This window comes from Heptranchias perlo, chromosome 34, assembly GCF_035084215.1.
Source record: "Heptranchias perlo isolate sHepPer1 chromosome 34, sHepPer1.hap1, whole genome shotgun sequence".
Taxonomy (NCBI): Eukaryota; Metazoa; Chordata; class Chondrichthyes; order Hexanchiformes; family Hexanchidae; genus Heptranchias; species Heptranchias perlo.
The window spans coordinates 2,889,072-2,910,661 of record NC_090358.1 but is presented as its reverse complement, the minus strand read 5'-3'; the positions used below and the strand labels follow the sequence as shown (position 1 = coordinate 2,910,661).

Genomic DNA, 21,590 nt, shown 5'->3' with positions numbered 1-21,590 from the left:
CTCCGACAGTGCAGCACTCCCTCAGTACTGCACTGGGAGTGTCGGCCTGGATTTTGTGCTCAAGTCTCTGGAGTGGGTCTTGAACCCACAAACTTCTAATTCCGAGGCGAGAGTGCGACCCACTGAGCCACGGCTATGACATATTCCAGGTATGTTCAGCTCAGCCGACCAGGGGATCGAGCCTCACAGACGACTGCACCAGGCCTCTGTCATGCCCCAGATCGGCAGATTACCAGGATCTGGGAGCAGGTTTCTCTCCGCAGAGCGGGGTAATTTTCCGAGTACACACTAATAGTGGGGATCTTCACTCACTGGCAGTGTTAACCGGAACATTCCACCCACTGTCTCCAGCGTGAATGGTGCATGGCATCGTCACAGCAGGCACACTGAAGAGGAACAGGAGACATCGTAAGCATCTTATCAAAGTCCTTGTTACATTCTATTATTATTCCATCAGTGAGTGGCACTAAGATTCTGGAATATGCAAATACTAGATTAGTAATGGCAGGTGCCAACACTGATGCAATGAGGCCATGTGAGATAAATGAGCTGAAGTGTCCTTGAAATGCTCTTTTCACACTAAACCTGTGCCCTCGCAAAGCATTGCAATCACTGACTATGAATATCTTTTTGTTAGTGTAATAAATACACTGCAATAAACCCCTTCAAGGAGATGAACGATTGAGTGTTTTCTTGATTATATTTCTTGGAATGCAAAACCAGACGTGGTGTGTAACGGGAGACCGATCCAGTATCTCCAGTCTATACAATCACCGAAAGTTAAAATTACCCCCTTTACGTTTTTAAGTTGAGTTCGGTGACCCGTCGGAGAGAGCTGGTGCTTGCAAGTTCTTTAATTTTGTATTGGTGAGCAAACAGCAGTTATACTGATTGCACCAAGTGTCTCTCATCATTCTCACCCTCTGTGTGAGAGACTTGCATTTATATAGCGCCTTTCACAACCTCAGGACGTCCCAAAGCGCTTTACAATCAATGAAGAACTTTTGAATTGTAGTCACTGCTTGTAATGTAGGAAACGTGGCAGCCAATTTGCGCACAGCAAGATCCCACAAACAGCAATGTGATAATGACCAGATATCCTGTTTGTGATATTGGTTGAGGAATAAATAATGGCCAGGACACCGGGGAGAACTCCCCTGCTCCTCTTCGAAATAATGTCATGGGATTGTTTGCATCCACCTGAGAGCAGTTTAAGGTCTCATCCAAAAGATAGCACCTCTGACAGTGCAGCACTCCCTCAGTACTGCACTTAATTGTCAGTCTGGATTATGTGCTCAAATCTGCGGAGTAGGACTCAAACCCATGACCTTCAGACGCGGGGGCGAGAGTGTTATCCACTGAGCCACACCTGACACCTTAACATATTAACCGTAACCTCAAAAACACCAGTTCCTTCAATTTACTGTGAACAATGTCTCAGGACGTCCATTGGTAATCAGGAAGAGTGAGCTAGATTGTAGACACAAATCTGAAAGTGAGATGGGTCAAAATAGTTTGTAACCAAAAATGAGTGAATCTGACTCCACGTGGGTGAGAGTTGTTGGATTTTGTGCCCGCCCTTCAAACTTCCTAGCGATCCATGGTACTTACCTCTGGAGTTCTCTTTTAAATCTGAAGGGATAATGTAACTGGTTTCCCTCAGTTGTCAGCAATGGCTCAGTGGGCAGCACTCTCGCCTCTGAGTCAGAAGGTCGTGGGTTCAAGTCCCACTCCAGCGACTTGAGCACAAAATCTAGGCTGACACTTCAGTTGAGTACAGAGGGAGTGCCGCACTGTTCTTTGGATGAGACGTTAAACCGAGGCCCCGTCTGCCCTCTCAAGTGGATGTAAAAGATTCCATGGCACTATTTCGAAGTAGAGCAGGGGAGTTCTCCCCGGTGTCCTGGTCAATATTTATCCCTCAACCAACATCGCTAAAACAGGTTATCTGGTCATTATCACGTTGCTGTTTGTGGGATCTTGCTGTGCACAAATTGGCTGCTGCGTTTCCTACATTACAACAGTGACTGCACTTCAAAAGCAATTTATTGGCTGTAAAGCGTTTAGGGACGTCCTGAGGTCATGAAAGGCGCTATATAAATGCAAGTTCTTTCTTTCTCAAGACAGTTCTGCTACCCCATGACGTGTACGTAATCAGTACGTCCACAGAAAGGGCAGGGAGCAGCTGTTTCCAGCCCGTGAATCCAACTCAGCTGTTTTCAAATGAAGGGGTAAGTTGTTCCGGAGAGGAGCTTCGAGCGTGTCAAAGTCACACTGCAGGCGTGAGGAGATTTGCAAGGTCGAGCATCGTGCTGAAAGATTTGCCGAGTCACCGGGGACGGTGAAGGTTTTACGTATTAATCCTGCGCGCAGCCTCGGACTTCGCTGCTGTCTGTGAGCCTCGTGGTAAAACAAAACCAAAGGCTACATATCCTCCACGGAGTCCGGGGAACAGCCATGGCCTGTTAAGCCTCAACCAGCTCTTTGTAGGCACTGATCCAAAAAATAATTTCAATTATTCAGCCATTCATTCTCAACAAAGACAACTGAATTTTTTTTTAAAGCAGGACATGTTGTACTTCCAACCGTTTGTGTCTGAAATGAGTAAAGATGAGTTGATGTTTTGGGAGTTGATCCTCCATCATTACTGGGTTCAGTTCTGGGCACCGCACCTCAGGAAGGATATATTGGCCTTGGAGAGGGTGCAGTGCAGATTCACCAGAATGTTACCGGGGCTCCAAGAGTTAAATTGTGAGACTAGGTTGCAAAGACTAGGCTTGTATTCCCTTGAGTATAGAAGATTAAGGAGTGATCTCATTGATGTGTTTAAGATGATTAAAGGATAGATAGAGAGAAGCTATTTCCTCTGGTGGGGGGAGTCCAGAACATAAGAACATAAGAAATAGGAGCAGGAGTAGGCCATACGGCCCCTCGAGCCTGCTCCGCCATTCAATAAGATCATGGATGATCTTCGACCTCAACTCCACTTTCTTGCCTTATCCCCATATCCCTTCATTCCCTTAGTCTCCAAGAATCTATCGATCTCAATCTTGAATATACTCAACGACTGAGCATCGACAGAGGGCTGTCAAGAATTCCAAAGATACACAACAACCTGTGTTAACTTTATGTGATTCGTGTACAAAGGCACCTTTTAAAAAATATTCTGTCTTTCTATTCTTCCTACCAAAGTGGATAATGTCACATTTCCCCACATTATACTCCATCTGTCACCTTCTCGCCCACTCACTTAACCTGTCTATATCCCTTTGCAGTCTCTTTGCATCCTCCTCACATCCTCCTCACAGCTTACTTTCCCACCTAGCTTTGTATCGGCAGCAAATTTGGATACATTACACTCGGTCCCTTCATCTAAACCATTGATATAGATTGCAAATAGCTGAGGCCCAAGCACCAATCCTTGCGGCACCCCACTAGTTACAGCCTGCCAACCCGAAAATGTTGTGTTTATCCCTACTCTCTGTTTTCTGTCCGTTAACCAATCCTCAATCCATTACTCCCATATTACTCCCAATCCCATGAGCCCTAATCTTGTGTAACAGCCTTTTGTGTGGCACCTTATCGAATGCCTTTTGAAAATCCAAATATACAACATCCACTGGTTTCCCCCTGCTAGTTACATCCTCAAAAAACCCTAATAGATTTGTCAAACACTATTTCCCTTTAATAAAACCGTGTTGACTCTGCCTAATCATATTCTGATTCTCTAAGTGCAAGGGGGTGAGGTCAGGAAGCATTTCTTCACACAAAGGGTAGTGGAAATCTGGAACTCTCTTTCTCCAAAAAAAAAAGCCGCTGAGGCTGGGGATCAACGGAAAATTTCAAAACTAAGATTGACAGATTTTTGTTGGGTAAAGGCATTAAGGGATACAGAATCAAGGCAGGTGGATGGAGTTAAGATGGAGATAAGCCATGATCTAATCGAAAGGCGGAACAGATTCAAGGGGCTGAATGGCCCCCTCTTGTTCCTATGTTCTGACTGGAAACTGCAAGGTTGGAAGCTGCTTCATAAAACCAAGGACAGCGAGAAAAGGTCAACAGTTCTGCCATTGTCCCATGTGAAACACGGCCAGGGATCGAATATAATCAGGGACCACAAAGAAAACCGATCATTGGGGAATTTTGGATGTTTCAGTTCGAATTTTTAGATTAAAATGTTAATGACTGCAGCAGGAACCTTCACAGGATGGGAATAAGCGGATGCAGCTGGGATATTGGAATATATCGGATACTGCACATCGAATCCCATGGTGATGAGGGAAGGCTAGTTTTCAGTATGTCTGCAGCGTTGATATCACCTTTAATTCTCTAGTTTGCACATCATCGCGGATCAAGGACGTGACAGCACAAAAAGTGAGCAATATTGTGACGTAAAGCTAACGTGTTGTTTACTGGAATTGGCGTCAGCAGGAACACACACACACACACACACACACACACACACACGGATTGTGTCTACCACCGAAACCCATAGTTTATTAAAATACGTAGCTGATCTCCATTGGTGTTGCACACGGGTAGCCTGAGGTCCAAAGCATGATTGTAATGTTTAGTTGCTTCAACAACAACAACTTGCATTTCTATAGCGCCTTTAACGTAGTAAAACGTCCCAAGGCACTTCACGAGGGCGTAAACACAAAAATTGACGCTGAGCTATGTAAGGAGACATTAGGACAGGTGATCAAAAGCTTGGTCAAAGAGGTAGGTTTTAAGGAGCGTCTTAAAGGCGGAGAGGTTTAGGGAAGGAATTGCAGAGCTTGGGTCCCGGGTAGCTGAAGGCACGGCCGCCAATGGTGGGGTGAAGGAAATCGCTATGGTGAAGCTGTGTTCAAACCTGGCCTGCCCCTTTAAGTCCACTCTTTATCCGTCGGTACACTCTCTGCAGGGACGTGGTCTAAATAGGCCCATCATGGAGTTAATTGGAAGCTAATTACTGAGGAAAGATTCTGTAAATTAGCATCTGCCTGTAAACTCCTGGCTTTGGGGAGAGGTTACGCTAGCAAGGTCAGAAAAAATAGCTGGAAATCACTTTTTTTTTATATACTTAAGACATTTCGAACGGTGATGGACATGCACTAAAATAACAGCTTGCGTTAATCTATATAAAAAACAACATAGGAAAACATCTCGAGGCCCTTCACCGAGGTGTAATCGGGAATAAATGGCCACTGAGGCAAAGAAGAAGGGATGACTGAAAACTTGGTCAGAAAGGTGGGTTTAAAGGAGGGCCTTAAACCCAGGAAGAGAGGAAGGTGGAGAGGCAGAGGATAGATAGATAGATATACACATACACACACTGGTTTAAAAGGGTGGGTGTATTAAATCATATGGGTAGAGCAGCCTTGTGATTATGGTAATAGACTAGCAAGCTGGAGGTGGTGTGTTCACGATCCCACCCTGGCAAGCTCTGAAATTGTGAAGAGAGAGATAAAATATCGTTCAGCCCATTTTTGTTCCCATGCTGAAGTGAGTTCCGTTGGGGCTGTGTTTACTGCGGGCAGAGGCCCAATTACATGTATGTGGGGAATCTTCAGGAATCACAAGGCAGTGTCATGGGGCTGGGACCTGAGGTCATGGACTCTACCTCCATTTCCCCGTCTTTGATCCCAGGAATTGAGCATCCTTCAGGCTCAATGAAGAGGAAAGTCGACCTGTCCTGGGAAAGAAGGACTGGGAAACGGGTCTAAGGGTCTAAAGCCTCAGTCAATAAACAGCAGGGTCTCAATCTTGATTTAATTGGTCAACGAACGCATTGGACCTTTTCCTTTTTATTAAAAACTTGACCTTTCATTTCTTGTGCAAACAGATACAGTAACTCTGTTGTAAAATTCAAGACCTAACAGGAAAGCTGTGAAAAATGCCATTGAATCAGACTGTCAGTGTTCTGCAGCCCTTGCTGAGATGGTTGGCTAAATTCATGTCTTAATAATTTTGTGCAAAGGATAAAAAAGGGGTAAAATAGATGGCTTGTGCCTGGGGGAGGTTCGAACGTCAGATTGTTGAAGTTTGTGTATGACTGGAAAAACTCACTTGAACTACATTCCCTCACGCGCTGGTTTTATGCAGCTGTTAACCGTTTATTTGGAAGAGTTTGGGCGGAAGGGGTCTGTGTGGCATCCATGAAGGCTGGGGTTGCCAACTCTGGTTGAATGTGTTCCTGGAAGTTTCATCACATGACCTCTTGCCTCTAATTGCCCCGCCCACACACCCTCCCGCCATTGGTCGCCCGACGTGTCCGTCCTCGCGGTGCACCGCCCATCCCACGGCCAATTGCAAAGCGAACAGACTCTTTCGTTACCAATTGGATGATTCTTGACTGTCAGTCAAACGGCCCTTTTTCTCCCATCACCAATATTTTTATAACTAATAAACGGAAGTGTTCAAGGAAAATGAAAAAAACACGCAATTGTTTTTAACGCCTCTGCAATTTTTCTCTAGGGTTGCACGGAACAGTGTCCTGGAGATCAATCTTCAATTCCTGGAGACTCCAGGCCAATCCTGGAGGGTTGGCAACCCTAATGAAGGCTGAAGTTGGGGCATTGGAGCTTTAAGTAGAAACGGGTTAACCCCTTAGTGCAGAAATGCAGGATAAATGCGTTTAGCGGCCATACAAGAACATCATAGGAGCATAGGAACAGGAGCCTGCTCCGCCATTTGATAAGATCATGGCTGATCTGTGATCTAACTCCATATACCTGCCTTTGGCCCATATCCCTTAATACCTTTGATTGGCAAAAAGCTATCTATCACCAATCAAAAGTTGCACCTGATAGGCTCAGAGAATGTCCTTTCGGTAACATTCCCACTAAGGGCTCTGGCTTCTTGATCAAATATTTAGGTGTAAGAATGATCGGGGAGAAGTCCCTGCAGATCCCAGGGCCTGCTCTCCTTGTTTGTTGGAGCCTCCCCTCTTAGATGGGATAGTCGTGCACAGAAGAGGTTACGTTCCCGTGAGTGACAGTTACGATGATCCTTGCCGGGTTCAGTAAAGTCATTCGAGTGTCCTTTAATCGGGCTGGAAGCAAATTCTTTTCTGTTTCTTTGTTTCTCGTGCTGTTGAGTGTATGTACAGAGACAGCCCCTCTCCAGCAGTATGTGAGTAATTGTTCTCAGCAATGGAGTTTGTGTCAGAAGAATTGAAGCAGGATTTTATGGACAAGGGTGCATTTCCTTCTCAAATTGACCAGATTTGAGACTCACTGAAGCGTGATCCTATCTTCATGGTTTATATAAGTAACTCCCAGCTCCTGACTGCGTTGTGTTTTAGTTGTTACTGGATCAAATAATCCTTACACAGTTATTAAGTCTTGTGATGAGCTGTGTTTGGATTACTGTTTGAAGCAGTGGTGTATTAGAAACAAGGCAGTGCTCGTGTCTCTCGAGCCACCATGATACAGCTCTCGGGCTGAGTTCCCAATGGGCCCCTGGAGGGGAGCGTTAAAGATAGTTACTCAGACTGGAGGAAGGGGGGATGTGGTGTTCCACAGGGATTGGTGCTGGGACCACAACGGTTCACCATTTACATAAAATGATTTGGACTCTGGAATCAGGAGTACAATTTCAAAATTTGCGGATGACACCAAATTGGGGGGTAGAGTTAATTCTGAGGAAAACTGGGACAAACTACAAGACGACGTTAATAAACTTGCAGAACGGGTGTGTAAACGGCAAGTGAATTTCAATATAGATAAGTGTGAGGTGTGCATTTTGGTAGGAGGAATAAGGAGGCCACCTACTCATTGTAAAATAAGAATCTAAGTGGGGTAGAGGAGCAGAGGGATCTCGGGGTACAGACACACAAATCATTAACGAGCCCTGCACCCTATGAATTTAACCCCCTGAGAGCTAAGCTTAGTTCAGTAGTGGCATTTTGAATATATACTGCACCAAGGTCCCTCCCACCCTGTGGCCGCACAGTCTGAGATACTGAAACGTTGCACGAACATTTTCATCTCCATCATCGAAGCTGGAAGACTATTCAAAGCATTGACGACTTGTTTGAAGAGATTCTTGATATCTCTCCTAAATTGTCCTTCCACAAGTTTCAGCCCATGTGCCCTTGTTGCAGTGGCTTGACTTACCTTGAAATAGTTTTCTAGATTTATATACCCGGAACCTTTAAATCCTTCTCAATTGCTTTCTTTCAAGGTGAAGGATCATTAAGACCGCCTACTTCCACCTCCGTAACATCACTTGTCTCCGCCCCTGCCTCAGCTCATCTACTGCTGAACCCTCATTCACGCCCTTGTTACCTCTAGATTCGACTATTCCAATGCTCTCCTGGCCGGCCTCCCATCTTCCACCCTCCATAAACTTGAGCTCGTCCAAAACTCTGCTGCCCTTATCCTAACTCGCACCAAGTCCCGTTCACCCATCACCCCCTGTGCTCGCTGACCTACATTGGCTCCGGTCTAGCAACACCTCGATTTTAAAATTCTCATCCTTGTGTTCAAATCCCTCCATGGCCTCGCCCCCCTCCCTATCTCTGTAACCTCCTCCAGCCCTACAGCCCTCTGAGATCTCTGCGCTCCTCCAATTCTAGCCCCTTACACATCCCCGAATTTACTCGCTCGGTGGCCGTGCCTTCAGCTGCCTGGGTCCTAAGCTCTGGAATTCCCTCCCTAAACCTCTCCGCCTCTCTCTCCTCCTTTAAGATGCTCCTTAAAACCTACCTCCTTGACCAAAATTTTGGACACCTGTCCTAATATCTCCTTATGTGGCTCGGTGTCAACGCTCTGTCTGATAATCGCTCCTGTGAAACGCCCTGGGACGTTTGACTATGTTAAAGGTGCTATATAAATGCAAGTTGTTGTTGTAGTTTCTCCAGAAGCAAAAACAGGAAAAGCTTAACATACACATCATGCCTGTCAACATCTGTAAGGAGAAAGGACAGATTACCATTTGGGTGTCTACCCCTTTAATTTGATGAAAGGTTAAACCTGCAACTTTAACTCGTGTTTTTACAGATGCTGATGGCTTTGTCATGAATTTCTGGCATTTCGCTTTTCATTTTCCTCCTTATTTTGCGCAGTTAATCCAGTCTTTTGACGCCAGGGATCAGCTTTGTGACTCTTCTCTGCACCACCTCCATGGTTTGAATGTTAATATTGTCCTCAGATTGGCAGATCTGCTCTACTTGTGACCGGGGTGTTAACAAACTAGAAACCGAAAGCAAACGAACTGGACTTGGAGAGAGTACAGACGGACATCTTCTGTCTGAAAATATTTAGTTTCACTGCAAAGTGGACAATATTTTAATGAGTTAGGACACACAAAGATACATCAAAAAGAAAGCCGGCTTAAGACACAGATTGATCTGAATGGCGACTATTGATTAGGAATGAAAAGGGATCATTTCTACATTGTTACTGAAAATCGATAAAAGATTCATTTTTTAAAAAAAGTTTCGCTGCCAACAGAAATTGTTTAATACATGGATTACTTTCTCTAAATGAAATGCAGAACAGGCAGCAGTGAAATTGAATTAGCATGAGAATGTTTGGCAGGTATCCTGCGGGGTATTTGTAAAAGGGAAGACTGTACATCAGTAGCATCCACTGTTACGGCTTCACTGATAACAAATCCCTAAAATATTCAATGTGATTATTCCAAACCCCATGTCGTTGTTCAGTAGTTTTTGCTTGAAGTAGAAAAGGGGAACTGGGCCTTGCTATAGTCGCCAGCAGCATCATTCCGGTCTCCAGTGATTGGTTTCCCAGTTCCGACCCTGATTCTCTCAGTTGACAAGTCTCTTTCCTGCCCTCCAGCTACGTTTGACCTTCTCCAGAGCCTGGCACCATGCCCGCACTCCTGCTGTAGGTATTTGAACCCGTTGTGTCTCCGGCGTTTGGTTCACAAGCAGTGACAAGATGATGCAGACTGACAATTTATAAAGCCCCTTCAACACATTCAATTGGAAGTATGTTTACAGGGCCAGCTGTCCCCTTACGGACACTTCTGATCTGGGGAGCATGGCAACGTGTTGTGATGGACCTCCACAGCCTTTCACCCTCCCTATCTCTAACATCCTACAACCCTCCGAGATCTCTGAGCTCCTCCAATTCTGGCCTCTTTCACGTCCCTGATTTTAATCACTCCACCATTGGCTGCCGTGCCTTCAGCTGCCTGGGCCCTAAGCTCTGGAATTCCCTCCCTAAACCTCTCTGCCTCTCTACCTCTCTCTTCCTTTAAGACGCTCCTTAAAACCTACCTCTTTGACCACCTGTCCTAACATCTCCTTATGTGGCTCGGTGTCAAATTTTGTTTGTTAATCGCTCCTGTGAAGCGTCTTGGGATGTTTTACTACGTTAACAGCACTATATAAATGCAAGTTGTTGTTGCTGTTGTTTGACGTGACCTACTGACCTCCAGCCCACGTTCCTCATCTTTCAGATGAGACGTTCCTTAACAATTGAGTCTCCACAGTCGTTGGGACAATGATGGTTGGGTTTAAATTCACACAGTCAGCTGATGGTGGGAGAACCATCTGTTTGACCTTGGCTGCAATCTTTGAAAGCAAAATCGCCCCAATCCAGCCCAGGGGGAGGGTATTTAAAAGCCCCTCTCTGTTGGAAAGTGAGCAATTTTCTATCCATAAAACACTAACACTCATGAAAGAAAGACTTGCATTTTTATAGCGCCTTTCACGACCTCTGGACGTCCCAAAGCGCTTTACAGCCAGTGAAGTACTCTTAAAGTGTAGTCACTGTTGTAATGTAGGAATCGAGGCAGCCAATTTGCGCACAGCAAGATCCCACAAACAGCAATGAGACAAATGACCACATAATCTGTTTTTGATGGTGTTGGTTGAGGGAAAAATATTGGCCCAGGACAGTGGGGAGAACTCCCCTGCTCTTCTTCGAAATAGTGTCACGGGATCTTTTACACCCACGTGAGAGGGCAGATGGGGCCTCGGTTTAATGTCTCATCTGAAAGACGGCACCTTCGACCGTGCAGCACTCCCTCAGGACAGCACTGGGAGTGTCGGCCTGGATTTTGTGCTCAAGTCTCCGGTGTGGGGGTATGTCCCACTGAGCCACGGCTGACGATGACTGATATTAGCAGGGGTGGACTCACTGCTAACGGAAAAAAGGGCGTGCCGATAATAAAACTCTAGGTAGCTATTCATGGGGGCAGTCAGGAAGTCTCCCGATTTCCTGTATGGCCAATCCGCCCCTGGATGTCAGGAAGTCGGTCTTCATGGGAAGAGGGATTGATACCTGGAGTGGGAGGGTAGTGGTGGCAAAAACTCGGGACTCGTTCGAAAGGCAGTGAGATGCTGTGATGGGGACGTAGGTGTCTGTGGATGTGCTGAATGGCCGTCTCCATCTGAGCCTATCTTGGTGAACTTGGGGTAGGATTTCAACTTTCCACCTGGGTGTAAAAACTGGTGTTGTGGATTGGCTGCCCAATTATAGAAACTGCCCTGTTGTCATATCCACGGGTCACAGTTTTTGGGCGTGACCTTCAGTCAGAACGATGAGCTCTTGGTCCTTACTGCTTCCTGATGAAATGGGTCTCCTGTTACACCAGCCTTCGTTATACAACAGGTGACCTCCTTTAGTAGTTTGGCTCCTCCTCTCCTGCTCCCTTTAAATATGGCTCCTCCTTGTCTGGTGCTGCAGTGGGTGCAGTAACCCTCATTTCCACCTCCCTCACACTGATGGACGCATTCTTTGCGGTGGGCCCACCTGGAGCCCGTCCTGTGTAAGTAATGACCCCGACCCAGGAAAATGGGTGGAGCTCATGGTGGAGTGGGGCAGGAGGAAGACCTTTGGGCCAGTTCATGTGGGCTCTGCGGTGAGGACTGATGCCTACATGATGCCCGAAGTGTAGTCACACCTACTGTTCTTGGCCCCTCAAAAACAGTTGTTCCTCCTCCAAATCTACAAACACCATTGGAATTGCCAAAGGAGTTTCTAGCCTGCCAATTTTGCTTGCTCTAAGTGAAATAGCAGCATGAAGCCAAGACTGTTGTTGTAAATAAAAGTCTTGCACTAGAAGAAAATCAAGCCTGAATAGTAACAAAAAGCACCAATGAAAATTAAGATGAAACAATATAAAAAATAACTCAAACTTCCAACCAATGCTGACTAGGGTTACCCACCTTTAGGAAGCCAATTCTTAAAGGCTAGGTCACCCACAGAGTTTTATATGGGAGAGGGGCCTCTCCCAAACGCTGAGACTTGGGTGTTGTGTTTGTGTGTATTTACCGAGTATTTGAAGCTATAACGAAGATCCTGCTAGACAGCAGCGTTGCCTCGAAAAACTTCTTTTGATTGCACAGTTTGGAGCACGCACGCGCAGCACCAGCCCTGATCCTGCACTCTCCGCTATTTAGGAAGGAAAGGCAAAAAGGGAAAGGAGGTGGGGTAGCGTTGCTAGTAAAGGAGGAAATCAATGCAATAGTGAGGAAGGATATTGGTTCGGAAAATCACAATGTGGAATCTGTATGGGTGGAGCTAAGAAACACCAAGGGGCAGAAAACGTTGGTGGGGGTTGTCTATAGGCCCCCAAACAGTAGTGGAGATGTAGGGGAGGGCATTAAACAGGAAATTAGAGACGCATGCAAGAAGGGTACAACTATAATCATGGGAGACTTTAATTTACATATAGATTGGTCAAACCAAATTAGCAGTAATACTGTGGGGGAGGAATTCCTGGAGTGTGTATGTGATGGATTTCTAGACCAATACGTTGAGGAACCAACTAGAGAACAGGCGATCCTAGACTGGGTATTGTGCAATGAGAAAAGATTAATTAGAGAAGAGCGACCATAACATGATAGAATTCCTCTTTAAGATGGAGAGTGAAGTAGTTGAATCCGAAACTAGGGTCCTGAATCTAAATAAAGTAAATTACGAAAGTATGAGGTGTCAGTTGGCTATGATAGATTGGGGAACTTTACTAAAAGGGATGACGGTGGATAGGCAATGACTAAAATTTAAAGAACGTGTGCAAGAATTACAACAATTATTCATTCCTGTCTGGCGCAAAAACAAAACAGGAAAGGTGGATCAACCGTGGTTTACAAAAGAAATTAGGGATAGTATTAGATCCAAAGAGGAGACATATAAAATTGCCAGAAAAAGCGGCAAACCTGAGGATTGGGAGCAGTTTAGAATTCAGCAAAGGAGGACAAAGAGATTGATTAAGAGGGGAAAAAATAGAGTATGAGAGTAAACTAGCAGGGAACATAAAAACTGACTGTAAAAGCTTTGATAAATATGTAAAGAGAAAAAGATTAGTGAAGACAAATGTAGGTCCCTTACAGTCAGAAATGGGGGAAACTATAATGGGGAACAAAGAAATGGCAGAACAAGTAAACACATACTTTGGTTCTGTCTTCACAAAGGAGGATACAAATAACCTCCCAGAAATGTTAGGGAACCGAGGGTCTAGTGAGAGGGAGGAACTGAAGGAAATCAGTATTAGTAAAAAAAATGGTGCTAGGGAAATTAATGGGGCTAAAGGCTGACAAATCCCCAGGGCCTGATAATCTACATCCCAGAGTACTAAAGGAAGTGGCCCTGGAAATAGTGGATGCATTGGTGATCATCTTCCAAAATTCTATAGACTCTGGAACAGTTCCTACAGATTGGAGGGTGGCAAATGTAACCCCACTAATTAAAAATGGAGGGAGAGAAAAAACAGGGAATTACAGACCAGTTAGCCTAACATCAGTAGTGGGGAAAATGCTAGAGTCTATTATAAAGGATGTGATAACAGAACACTTGGAAGGCATTAACGGGATTGGACAAAGTCAGCATGGGTTTATGAAAGGGAAATCATGCTTAACAAATCTACTGGAGTTTTTTGAGGATGTAACTAGTAGAATAGATAGGGGAGAACCAGTGGATGTGGTGTATTTGGATTTTCAGAAGGCTTTTGATAAGGTCCCACACAAGAGGGTAGTGTGCAAAATTAAAGCACATGGGATTGGGGGAATATACTGGCATGGATTGAGAATTGGTTGACAGACAGGAAACAGAGAGTAGGAATAAATGGGTCTTTTTCCAGGTGGCAGGCAGTGACTAGTGGGGTACCGCAGGGATCAGTGCTTGGGCCCCAGCTATTCACAATATATATCAATGATTTGGATGAGGGAACTAAATGTAACATTTCCAAGTTTGCAGACGACACAAAGCTGGGGTGGAATGTGAGCTGTGAGGAAGATGCAAAGAGGCTCCAATGTGATTTAGACAAGTTGGGTGAGTGGGCAAGAACGTGTCAGATGCAGTATAACATGGATAAATGTGAGGTTATCCACTTTGGTTGTAAAAACAGAAAGACAGATTATTATCTGAATGGTGATAGATTGGGAAAAGGGGAGGTGCAACGAGACCTGGGTGTCCTTGTACACCAGTCGCTAAAAGCGAGCATTCAGGTGCAGCAAGCAGTTAGGAAGGCGAATGGTTTGTTGGCGTTCATTGCAAGAGGATTTGAGTACAGGAACAGGGATGTCTTACTGCAGTTGTACAGGGCCTTGGTGAGACCACATCTGGAGTATTGTGTGCAGTTTTGGTCTCCTTATCTGAGGAAGGATGTCCTTGCCATGGAGGGAGTGCAACGAAGGTTTACCAGACTGATTCCTGGGATGGCAGGACTGACGTATAAGGAGAGACTGGGTTGACTAGGCCTATATTCACTAGAGTTTAGAAGAATGAGAGGTGATCTCATTGAAACATATAAAATTCTAACAGGACTAGACAGACTAGATGCAGGGAGGATGTTCCTGATGGCTGGGGAGTCCAGAACCAGGGGTCACAGTCTCTGGATACGGGGTATGCCATTTAGAACAGAGGGTGGTGAACCTGTGGAATTCTCTACCACAGAAGGCAGTGGAGGCCAAGTCATTAAATATATTCAAGAAGGAGATAGATATATTTCTTAATGCTAAAGGGATCAAGGAATATGGGGAGAAAGCGGGAACAGGGTACTGAGTTAGACGATCAGCCATGATCATTTTGAATGGTGGAGCAGGCCCGAAGGGCCGAATGGCCTACTCTTGCTCCTATTTTCTATGTTTCTATGTTTCTATGCTCCCGCCTGTGAGGCTCCGACCTGGGAGCACTGTCTCGCAAAATCAGCTCATAGTCTCCCTCTCTCTATCCCGCTCCGTTTTGGCTGTCTGTCTCTGCATCTCTCTCTCTCTGTCTTTTGCTACTGTCTTTCTCTATGCCTCACTCTGCCTGGCTCGCTTTCAGTATTTAAGTGTCTCTCTCTCTTCTTTGTCTTTCTGTGTGTGTCTTTGTCTCTGTACCTGCCTGTCTCTATCTCTGTCTCTGTTTTTGACTCTCCAAATCGCTTCTGTTTCTGTCTGTCTGTCAGGTCTGTCTTTCTCTCTTTGTCTGTCTCTCACTCTGTGTGTGTCTCTCTCTCTCTCTCATTGTGTCTCTATCTCTTTCTCCCCCCTTTCTCTGTCTGCCTGTCTCTCACTTTCTGTCTCTCTCACCTCCCAATTTCAGCTTTCTCAGTACAAAGATTGCCAGCAATCAATGGCCCATAAAACTGGGGCAGATTTAGTTTGTGTTAGGAATGTGTATTTGGGAACTAAATGAAAAACTATGGTAAACCATTCCCGAGATGTACTTTAAAATCCTCTTGTGGCTTCTGACTTACAGCAGGTCGAGGAGAACATAAATGGTTTGACCTTCTGTTTTTCTAGCTGAATAACAAGATATTTACAGCAGAATAATGTTGACTGTCAGTGACGTATTGTGGTTCAGTTTTGTCTCTTTTCTTAAATTACTATAAATTAATATTAACTGCCTTTTATTATAGAACGGAGTGATATAGTTTGCTGTCCACAATCAGTAGCATTCACTCTCAATCTACTGTCACACACTCTAACTCGTACCAGCGGAGAGTTCTCCGAGGCACCGAGCAGTGTTGTGTGAATGCATATTCCCAAATGCTGTCTGCTTCAGGAAGGATGTAGCTGTGGGACATCCCATGGATAGTCCAATGTCTCTAGGGGCTGTGACATAGCTTAGGCAACAATAACAACAACTTGCATTTATATAGCGCCTTTAACGTAGTAAAACATCCCAAGGCGTTTTACAGGAGCGTAATCAGACAAAATTTGACAGGTGAACAAAATTAGGACAGGTGAACAAAAGCTTGGGTCAAAGAGGTAGGTTTTAAGGTGTGTCTTAAAAGAAGGAGAAGTGGAGAGGTTTAGGGAGGGAATTCCAGAGCTTGGAGCCCAGGCAGCTGAAGGCACGGCCGCCAATGGTGGAGCGATGAAAATCGGGGATGCGCAAGAGGCCAGGATTGGAGGAATTCAGAGATCTCGGAGGGTTGTAGGGGCTGGAGGAGGTTACAGAGATAGGGAGGGGGCGAGGCCACAGAGGGATTTGAAAACAAGGATGAGAATTTTAAAATCAAGGCATTGCCGGACTGGGAGCCAATGTAGGTCAGCGAGCACAGGGGGTGATGGGTGAACGGGACTTGGTGCGAGTTAGGATACGGGACAGCAGAGTTTTGGATGAGCTCAAGTTTACAGAGAGTGGAAAGTGGGAGGCCGGTCAGGAGAGCATTGGCATAGTAGAGTCTGGAGGTAACAAAGGCAAATAAATGAGGAGGTTTGCAATGAGCATGGGTTAAACTTCACTTTGGTACAATATCAACTGGCAGGCTAATTGAGGGCTTATTTACTGAAGCCCATTGTATGTCCAAGCTTGCTCTGTGGTTACTGATGTTAGTTAATGGGGATTTGTGTTCCTGATTACTTTAATGATTCTTATGGGAGAGGATTTATTTTCCTGAGATGATTATTTGCCAAGACTTAAAAGCCATGAAACGTCTTACGTCCCTCAGCTATCTCCAGCCTATTAAACCCAAGCTGCAGGTGTCCCCTGATATGTAACTGTTCATGCATATTGTGAGCTGAACACTAGATGGACCCCAAATGGGAGTAACCACATTGTAGTAATTACACTCCAGTGTCTCTCCTGTATGCTTTTGTTATTCTTTGGCAGAGTGTTCTGGAGGGTCTGGGAAAATAAAAGCAGCTAGTTATTACCACACCAATATGAGCATTTATTCGGACGTAACATCACTGATCACTTCTTCCTGATTTATCTCATCTTCGTTCCCATTCTTTTCAACCTTGGTGATGTCCTGCTCCTCGGCCCTTCTGCCAAATTCCTCAGTAATAATAAAAGAAAATTCCATTTCTCACACCAGCCCACCCAATGTACTTAAAACAGGCTGAAAAAACACAAACCCCAGACAATAATAAAAAGAAAGAACTTGCATTTATATAGCGCCCAAAGTGCTTTACAGCCAATGAAATACTCTTTGAAGTGTAGTCACTGTTGTAATGTAGGTCCCACAAACAGCAATGTGATAATGACCAGATAATCCGTTTCAGTGATCTTTGTTGAGGGATAAATATTTTCCCCAGAACATTGGGGAAAACTCCCCTGCTCTTCATCGAAATAGTGGCCGTGGGATCTTTTACGTCCACCTGAGAGGGGCAGACGGGGCCTCAGTTTAACCTCTCATCCGAGAGACGGCACCTCCGACAGTGCAGCACTCCCTCAGTACTGGCACTGGGGGTGTCGGCCTGGATTTTGTGCTCAAGTCTCTAGAGTGGGACTTGAACCCACAAACTTCTGACTCAGGCGAAGGTGCGACCCACGGCTAACACCTAATGTAATTGTAATTGAGCTGTGGTCTGGATTCAGAATTGGGAGAGGGACCTTGTAATCAGTCCATAAATAATTAAGCTGCCTTGTGAAGCAGTACTGATTGGGGTGAAACTCAGTTCCTTGTGCATTTTCTGGTGTTTATTCAGTGCAGTTTCTTCTAAACTTCAGATCTTACTGTAATTGGTGTGCCTATTAAATGTTTTCCAAGTATTCTAAATTAATCACAAAATGAAACGAACTGAAGGTGATTAATCAACATTAGAGGAAAGCACTGACTTGTGCTCGTTTATTGCCGCTGACGCAGGGAAACTGCAGGTTAGTGAAATCTCCTTTGGGGGGGGTTTGTCCCCCCACGGAATCTAGCTGAGAGATGAAAATGAAAGTGACAGCATTGGGTTGTTTAGTTGTGTGCTTAATGGAAAGACCAATGCGGTGAAATTGAGCAGAGTGATAGTAACATATAAACACACCTCTGTGAAATTCCTCTGTCTGATATTTTTATGAAGACGCTAAAATCCCAGACAAAGGAAGTCATGATATGATTGGGTCGCCATGTTTGCATTCTACCGTCACGCCAATGCTACTGTGACCTTCAAAGAGATTTGTGTGGGTCAACACACTGACCTTTCACCTCAGGAACCTGGGTTAAAATCCAGTCCAGATTGGCGGCATGAAAGTCACCTCTTCTACTCGCGAAATTATCCGTTTGTTTAATATCTTAGATACATCCTTAAAATTCCCTCTTAGTCATCGTCTCTTCAAGGCTTCCAAGCCCCAAACTCTCCCATCATCTCTTTTGGCCATAGTGTCAGCCGTGGTTCAGTGGGTAGCACTCTCGCATCTGAGTCAGAACGGCCGTGGGTTCATGTCCCACTCCCAGTGCAGTAGTGAGGGAGTGCTGCATTGTCAGAGTGCCGTCTTTTGGATGAGACGTTAAACTGAGGCCCCGCCTGCCCTCTCAGGGGCAGTAAAAGATCCCATGGCATTGTGTCCAGTGTCCTGGCCAATATTTATCCCTCAACCAACAGCACTAAAACAGATTATCTGATCATCATCACATTACTGTTTGTGGGATCTTGCTGTGCGCAAATTGGCTGCTGTGTTTCCTATATTACAACAGTGACTACACTTCAAAAATACATCATTGGCTGTAAAGCACTTTAGGCCATCCTGAGGTTGTGAAAGTCGCTATATAAATGCAAGATCTTTCCTTTTCTTTGTTTTATGTGATGTCAGGGGTCTTTAAGACTGCTGTGCAAAGTGTTGCTTTGTTTTGGGCTGGTGTTGTGACTCAGACCCCGCCTCACTGATCAGCATCCCCTCCTCTCCTCTCCAGCTTATCCCGCTGATTGGAAGCCCGATTAATCCGCACTTTTTGGCTGACTATCGGTGGGGGGATAGAATAAAATCCTGTTTTGACCCGATCCGTTCATTCCTGTGAACGGATTCCGTTTAGATTGAAATTCCATTTCACCTGATGCAATCATCTCTGGAAATGACTTTCTTTTAGATGTAAATTGCTGTTCGAAGGAAGGATGAAGCCTTTGATTCTACATCATAGTGTTGCCAGAAGCACTTCATTAGTCACAAGAGGTGCAGAGTGCCCCAGGGTGTAGTGGTGGGACGGTTTGTTGGAGGGTGGCCCCCATGTGCACAGGACATTGTGACCCCAGGCATATGGAGAATGACCAAGAGCAACAACATCTTGCATTTATATAGTGCCTTTATCGTAGTAAAACATCCCGAGGCGCTTCACAGGAACTTAATTGGACAAAAGAAAATTGACACCAAGCTAAAGAAGGAGATATTAGGACGGGTGACCAAAAGCTTGGTCAACGAGGTAGATTTTAAGGAGCGTCTTCAAGGAGGAGAGAGAGTTGGAGAGGTTGAGGGAGGGAATTCCAGGGCTTAGGGCCCAGACAGCTGGCGTCTGGGGTTATCGGCTGACACTGAAGTGTAGTATTGAGGGGGTGCTGCATTGTCGGAGGTATCGTCCTTCAGATGAGACGTTAACCTAAGGTCCTGTCGGCCTAGTCCATTGGTTTTGAGTGAACGTTAAAAACCCCATGACACTATCCAAAGAAGAGACAGGAGATCTCTTGACCTGCCTGACCTTCCTCGCTCCATGAATGCCGCCAAATGTTAATCACTAGTTGACCTCATTTTCATTTATTTTATTGCTGTTTGCTGGAACGAAACAGTTACTGCATTTACCAATGACGGTTACTGTATTTCACATCTAGCTCATCCTGTGAAGCACTCTGAGATTTTGATATAATTAGATGCCATTTAATTGTCAGTATTATTAAATTTTATTATGATAATGGACAGAAGAAACTGCCCATAACTTGACATTAATTTGAGAACAGTGCTTAGAAAGGCCATTATGATGGTTGATCCAGTGATGCAGTGAGAACAAGAGAGGCCATTCAGCCCCTCAAGCCTGCTCTGCCATTCCATTAGATCATGGTTGATCTGTACCTATACAGGGTGGACTTTCGAGATTAGAGTTCAGGCACACTCTTGAGACAGAGTGGGTGGGGAATGGGAGCTTGCTGTGCCTCTTGCCTGTACTAAAACTGATTTGAGAGAGTGTGTTGTTGGCAGTAAGTGCAAGAACAACAGCAACTTGCATTTATATATCATCTTTAACACAGTAAAAAACATTCCAAGGCCCTTCACAGGAGCGTAATCAGACAAAATTTGATACTGAGCCAGAGCTTAGGGCCCAGGCAGCTGAAGGCACGGCCGCCAATGGCGGAGCGAAGGAAATCGGGGATGTGCAAAAGGCCAGAATTGGTGGGACGTGGAGTGAAGGGATCGTTTCCTAGTGTTAACATTCTTGACCTTGAGAACAAAACAATCACCAAAATTGGGGGAAACGAAGGATATTTTTTTTGTTTTTGCATATTCTCCCCCCCCCGGAACTGCTTGGATTCCATTGCAGTTTCCATTGTAGAACTAACTTGTCCCTTTGCCCAGGAGTTTTGAAAGATTGTTTCTAAGTTGTTACGACATTTGAAGAGGGAGTTTGCCTAATGCTGTCCAGCAGCTGACAAACTCAGTTTCAGAATCACAGCACCAGACTGTCGGACAGGATTTACCATTTGCTTAAAGATCTCTACAGTGCTTACATTTTTGTTTAACAACAAAACAATAATTTGTATATTCTAAAATAAGGAGACTTGTCCTTGAATCCATGAAAACTATTATTTAGGTCAAATAAGCATGTCTAATTCAACATTCACTTCGTTATTTTTCCTGAAAAGTCAAAGTCAATTTGTTTAGTGTCCTTTTGGGCCGAATTCCCTCTTAAAGATCCTCATCTTTATCCTCAAGTCCATCCATGGCCTTTTCCCCTATTAGCAGCGTCAAAAGAGCTCCCTCCTGGATTTTACACTGGTCTGTTTTTTACTGGGGCTTCTTGATGTCCGATCTTAGTGAAGCTGGCCAGTTTACGTTGGGGTTGCCACTAGGTATGACCTGTCAGGAACTGGCCATGCAAGCACCCCCTCGAAGGCCAATGTTAAAGTAACTAAAGACAACACAAGGAGAACGGCAAGGGAATGCACAGAAATCTTGAAGGGGGAACATAAAATTGGGAAAAAAAAAAAATCGGTCTTAATTCATGGGATCGAAGAATTTTGTAGTACAGACACAGGCCATTCGGCCCATCAAGTTCTACTGTACATACGAACATACGAAATTGACGGGTAGGAAAAGATCAGCTGGTCCATCAAGCCTGCCCCACACACCATGATGGCTGGAGCATCCTGACTAGAGACTTCCCATCCCCCCCCCCCCTCCTTCCCCCCCCCCCTCCCCACAGCCATGTTAATCTTCTGGGAGAGGCAAAAAAAAGATAAAAACCCCAAATCCAATAAGGGAAAAAAATAGACTGGAAAATTCCTC

The 21,590-nt window shown here is 45.0% G+C and overlaps 1 protein-coding gene across 2 annotated transcripts in view; it reads left to right on the top strand.

Moving 5' to 3' along the window:
• LOC137301706 (novel FERM domain containing protein) overlaps window positions 1-21,590 on the top strand; it is a 187,086-nt gene that overhangs the window by 59,521 nt on the left and 105,975 nt on the right. The window lies entirely within an intron of this gene.